Source organism: Fundulus heteroclitus, unplaced genomic scaffold (assembly GCF_011125445.2).
Source record: "Fundulus heteroclitus isolate FHET01 unplaced genomic scaffold, MU-UCD_Fhet_4.1 scaffold_45, whole genome shotgun sequence".
Classification (NCBI taxonomy): Eukaryota; Metazoa; Chordata; class Actinopteri; order Cyprinodontiformes; family Fundulidae; genus Fundulus; species Fundulus heteroclitus.
In genome coordinates, this window is record NW_023396868.1 from 780329 (window position 1) to 786396 (window position 6068).

A 6068-nucleotide genomic window follows, 5' to 3' on the forward strand; every position below is an offset into this window, starting at 1 on the left:
CGGAGACTGCTTCAGAGTGGTTTGGAGGATTGTAAACTGAGCAGTCTCCGAGCACTCTCCTTGCAAGATCAACATAACTGATTCTCTGTGTCTTCTTTGTGCAGGTTGCTGAATAAGATGTTTGGTGTTTAAACCTAGCATTAAATGGTCCTTCGAGCCGGATTTCAACATACCTAACGATCCCAGCAGGTAAAGTGAGGTTCCAGCAAGTCTGTGGCCACAGCACTAAGACCCTTTCCGGGACTGGTCCCTCCTTTACGGGCTGGGATCCGAAGGTTGAAGAATTCCAGAGACACAGAGAATTGTGAGTAGAATTTCGTTAAAGAGGAATGAGTGAACATTTCAGATAAAAAACAGTTAAAGTCCGCAGGAGGACAGACTCCTCTAGTTTAAACTAACTAGTTAAATTCTGTGAAGGACGGCGGAGTCCTCTGTTTTCTGAGAAACAAGATAAAACCCTGACAATCCTAGGCACTATCAGGTAGCAGATAAAAAACAGTTAAAGTCCGCAGGAGGACAGACTCCTCTAGTTTAAACAAACTAGTTAAATTCTGTGAAGGACGGCGGAGTCCTCTGTTTTAAAAAAAATAGGAAATCTAAACAGTTAAAGTCCGCAGGAGGACAGACTCCTCTAGTTTAAACTAACTAGTTAAATTCTGTGAAGGACGGCGGCGTCCTCTGTGTTAGATTAAAAGTAAGAGCTCAAAAGTGTGACTGTGTGTGTGTGTGAGGAAATACAAATACCACTAGGTATTTTATTTCATACCAAAACAGGCAAGAACAAATATGACGAGCTTTTGTGGATGCATGTAGGCAAGAAAACTCCACCTTGAAGGTTGAAGTGAGTTTTACCACAAACAGTTATTGATCGTCATCTTGTCTAAATAAACCCAGTGTTAGAACACAGCAGGTGTTGCAACCCACTGGGTCCAAACATTCACCAAAATGGGAAAGGGACAAAGTGAACAAAAATGCGAGCTACTCAAGAACTTACATGTAAAGATTGGAAAGTTGTTGAGAAAGAAGATAAAGCAGCAATTGTGCCCTTATGTTATTAGATAAAAAAAAAAAAGGTACAACTTCAATGGCAAACTATCCACTTCTGGCATAAACGAACTACAGGAAAAAATTAAATTAAAATGCAAAAACAAGGAGAAGCAAATGGCAAAAGAAGGTCTTGCCCAGACCCAAGTCTGGATAACAAACAGCAGGACCCACTCTGATCAAATTTAACATTTAGCTACATGGGTAAAATAATACAATTCAGGTTTAAGAGGTGACTTAACAAACAGAAAATAGCAAAAATTCCAGAAGGCTATCATTAATAAATCGGGAAATTTAAAGGGGAAATACAGAGCAACACTCTGGGAGTTTTTTAGAACAAGGAGGTTTCGTATAAAAAAAAAAAAAAAAAAAAAAAAGAGAGAGACGTCTCGCAGAACACTACGCGCAAGCTGTCTGTCTGTCTTGTACAACATATTGTGTCTGTGGAAATGAGATCATTTTGTTTGAGTGAGTGGGGGAGAGACTGCTTGGATCCGCGGAGATTGATGTCTGTGCGCAAATGGGTTTTTGTGTGTAAGTCTGTGTGTGTAGATTTGTGCGTATGACAGAGCTGAGAATAGCAACTGAAGCGTAAGAGAATTACGATGCATTTGATTGAAACTGGGGATAAAGGTTTTGTTTTTGTGTTATTTGGGTGCCTAATTATGGAGTACAGTTAACTAGAGCCGTGGGGAAAGTATTCAGTTACACTATTAATGCACGAAGCTTGTATTTGACAATGGATTCATGACAGCTGTAAAAATAATAGAGTAGGGTCTTTTTATATTGTAATGTTATAACTTTATTAACTTGGCAAACAGCATGTGGGGAGATTATATGGGAGAAGTGGAGCTGGATGGAATATGTGTGGGGGAGACTTTTTACACTGATCTGAGGCGAACCTCGGGGGGACAGTTTGACCTAAAGCAGGACAATAGATATGATAAACAAACCTGACCATGATTTAAACATCTGAATGTGTTGGACGAAGAATTAACGGTTCCTGGTGACACCCCCAGGAACAACACATTATTAGAAACACCCACCAACTATGCGCGTCATCTGTTACTACACCTACAGCTCCAACATCGCTGAAAACAGCCGAGGATTGGTCACTGATAGTTGATATGTCCCGCCTGCTGCTCAGGGCGCAGCCCTCCCCTCTAGAGGCAGACTTGCTGTCTCTGCATTTGACTAACTAAGGGACCGCTCAGGAATATGTGTTTGAGAAAGAGAGTAAATAATAAATGAATAATAAAACTTATATCTGTGTTTAGGAGTTAAAAAATATTTCAGCATGAAATATTTATTTATTCACTCATTTTGTTTATACATTGTGTAAACATCAGGGCGTAATAATTTGTGATTTAGCTCATTATTGGCTATAGTTCATCATTTTATGGCACCAGAATGTTGTCATTCCAATTCTGAAAAGTACCTAAAAAGAAAAATAGTTTTTGTATAAGCATAATTTTAACTAGTTTGGTTTATTGCAAAAGTGCATATTAAAATTTCCAAATGAGCTTTTATACTTTCAGAAATATAAAAGATAGAATACGAGATTAATTGAAATTAAAATTTTAATAGTTTGAAAGCCCTAGTTTGAATATAATACACTAGACTTAAAACTGGTTGATCTAAGGAAAGCAGGAATTAGCTCACTAACAACTTCTGCTAATTGTAGGTCTAGGAATCACCAGTTAGCAGAAACAAAAGTTAAAAGTTAAAATGGAACTTAAAGCTGTTTGGTAAAAGTACAACCCGGTTGATTAGATAGATTTTATCAACCCTACGTCTAGTCATGCATCAGTTTTACAGTTATCCTCAGATGGAGTTGCTGATGTTTAAGAATTTATGAAGAATGTTACTGGTTTAAATTGTTTTACCACAGAAGTTAAACTTTGCAGAGCGACATAAATCAACAGGAACAAAAAAGGATTTGGAAAAAATTAAAGGGCAGATCCCAAAGTATTTCTTTAATGTAAACACATTCTCTAAATTAGATAATTTGATGGCGAGCATCATGACTGTCAAGCTTTAGCCGAACAGACAGCCAAAAGCAGGGCTGATCTGAAGGACGTTCCCCTGACTGAAGGAGAAACATTGTTTGTAGATGGCTCATCCAAAAAGGATGACAAAGGCAAAACAAGAACTGGCTACTCTGTAGTCACCGCTGACACAGTACTAAAAGCTTTTTCTTTGCCACAACACTACTCTGCCCAAGCTGCAGAATTAGTGGCCTTGACTGAGGCCTGTAAACTCATGAAAGGAAAAAAAAAGTAACCATTTACACTGACAGCCTGTATGCCTTTGCAACCACACACACATTTGCCCAACATTGGAAAAATAGAGGCATGATAACATCGACTGGAAAACCAGTAACTCATGCAAATTTGTTAAAAGAACTCCTTCGAACCGTGCAGACACTTTCGTGTGCACACTTTCTATGGACCCTGAGCCTTTAACTCATGATGTTTTAAGGGAAATGCAAAACCAGGCCCCACAACAAGAAATAAAACTGTGGCAGCGCAATGGTGCTGTACGGACAGATGGCTTGTACACCTGACCAGCAAATAAACCCATTCTGCCTAAAAATCTCTATAAATGGGCAGCAATTTTGAGCCATGGGAAGTCCCATGTCTCAACAGGAGGGATGGTGGGGTTAATAAACAAAGTATACACCACCTATGGGTTTAATTCTTATGGGGTTAATAAACAAAGTATACACCACCTATGGGTTTAATTCTTATGGGGTTAATAAACAAAGTATACACCACCTATGGGTTTAATTCTTATTCAAAAAAATTTTGTAGATCATTTCTGATATGTGCAAAAAACAATGCTCAGGGGAACCTGAGACCAAAAAGAGGTCAGTTTCCAAAACCTGATTATCCGTTTCAACATCTACACATGGACTTTATTGAATTAAGTCCTAGTGAAGGAAAAATATTGTCTGGTAATAGTTGATTCATTTTCCAAATGGATAGAACTATTTCCCACAAAACATCCAGATGCGTTAACAGTGGCAAAAGCTTTATGTAAAGACATTATCCCTCGTTATGGGATACCAGAAAAAATCTACAGTGATAATGGATCACAGGGTTAGTTGAGAGAACTAACGGAACAATAAAGAACAGACTAAGAAAGTGCATGGAAGAAACAGGAAGGCCGTGGACTCTGTGCCTAGACCTTGTTAAACTGCACATAAATACTAGCACAAATGGCCTGACACCCTATGAAATGGTGTTTGGTAAACCATATAGACTGCCCTATTTTGAGAACAAATGGGAAACTGACGATGAAAGCACTCTAGCAGACTATATGAGAAAAATGCTGGAAAAACAGAAAAAAGTGACAGAACAAACTGACAGTGTTACAACTTCTGTGTCTCCACAAGAAAACCAGTTAGTTGAACCAGGGGACTGGGTTCTGATAAAAAGCATAAAGAAGAAACATTGGCATGCACCTAAGTGGGAAGGACCTTTCCAGGTTTTGCTGACCACTGGAACTGCTGTAAAGATTGCAGAGCGGAGCACGTGGATTCACTTAACACATTGCAAAAGAATCATTAAATCATAAAGTCACAATTTCCATTATATCATTCAATTTGACTGTATTAGTCTGCCTCCTAGTGATTGCTTTGTGGTATCTGTTGTAGTATTGTAATTCTTCAACGACCCTCAGAGTAAGTCCGTTGTACAAAGGGGGTTGTATTTCTAGTATACAATCGTCTCAAATCGGTGAAGATTGTCCACACTTCGCCGAGGGGTCTTTAGGAAGGATTTCAATCTGCAAACAGAATGCTAACTGAAAAAGGGAAAAGACTTGTGTGGTTGGGGATAGCCATCCTAACCGTGGCAGCAGTAGTTATATGGCTATGGGAAGCTCAAATTCTTCATGGAACTAAAAGAGCCAGAGAACCAAGAAGAGTGGGCCACTACAATCCTAAACCTTCCCAAATTATGAAAATATTACAAAATCCATGTAAAGAGTCGAAAGATGACAAAAGAACTGAAGAGCTATATTTTTGTTATCAGAATAATAAGATCCGGACTGTGATTAGTTTTAATAAAGACCAATTCAAGATAGGAGGTTACAAAGCTTCTGATTGGAAAGGTTACAAATGGTATTTAGATGGCACAGGAATGAAACAGACAGGGCACAATTGGGAAAATGTGTTTGAGACAACAGATCATACGTGGAGACAAAACACATATGGTACGAGTAACATTGCCAGACAGTGGAAAGGAAAGGTGAAACTAACTGATGCCAGTAATACTATTTTCCTGACGATAAATACCACCCATAAACCTTTTGGAAAACCAGCCAGTTTCAGAAAATTTAAAGATCCTCCCTGTCATGGTTTAGCCCTGTGTATTTGGCGCCCTCACCAGACAGATCCGTGCATTACCTTGTTTTTCTGCCCAAACCTGACAACAATAATGATGCCTGAAGTTACTTTAGGACAAAAAACTGTCTCTCCAATAACTCCACACATATATGTAGATCCTACTGCAGATGATTGGTTCAAAATTACCACAGGAATGTCCGGAAAAAGCAATAATTGGCTTTTAATGGTGGAACAAGCTGCTCATACTGTATCCACAGGTTGTTTAGTTTGTATGGGTCCCAGACCCTTGCTACAGGTTGTACCAGCAACAATGACTCCTGAATGTCTGACTGAAATAATGAATAACACAGTGCCTTCTGGAAACTGTACATTCTGGGACACTATTTACCCTCTAACTACTGAAGATAAAGGAAAACCGCTGTTTTCAAAACATGTGGCTCCAGGTAACTTCACATGTGTAAATAGAACTGGATCAGGCAAAAAATTAGGAAAGTTAAATGAGACCCAGTGTACAGAAATACTTTCAGTAAACATAACTTTCAAACCTGTAGCACGTAGTGACATCTGGTGGTGTGGTGATAATAGATTGTTTGACAAACTCCCTTATAACACCATTGGCCTTTGTGCATCTGTGACATTGATTTTGCCAGTTTCTATAACTCCACTTACAGTA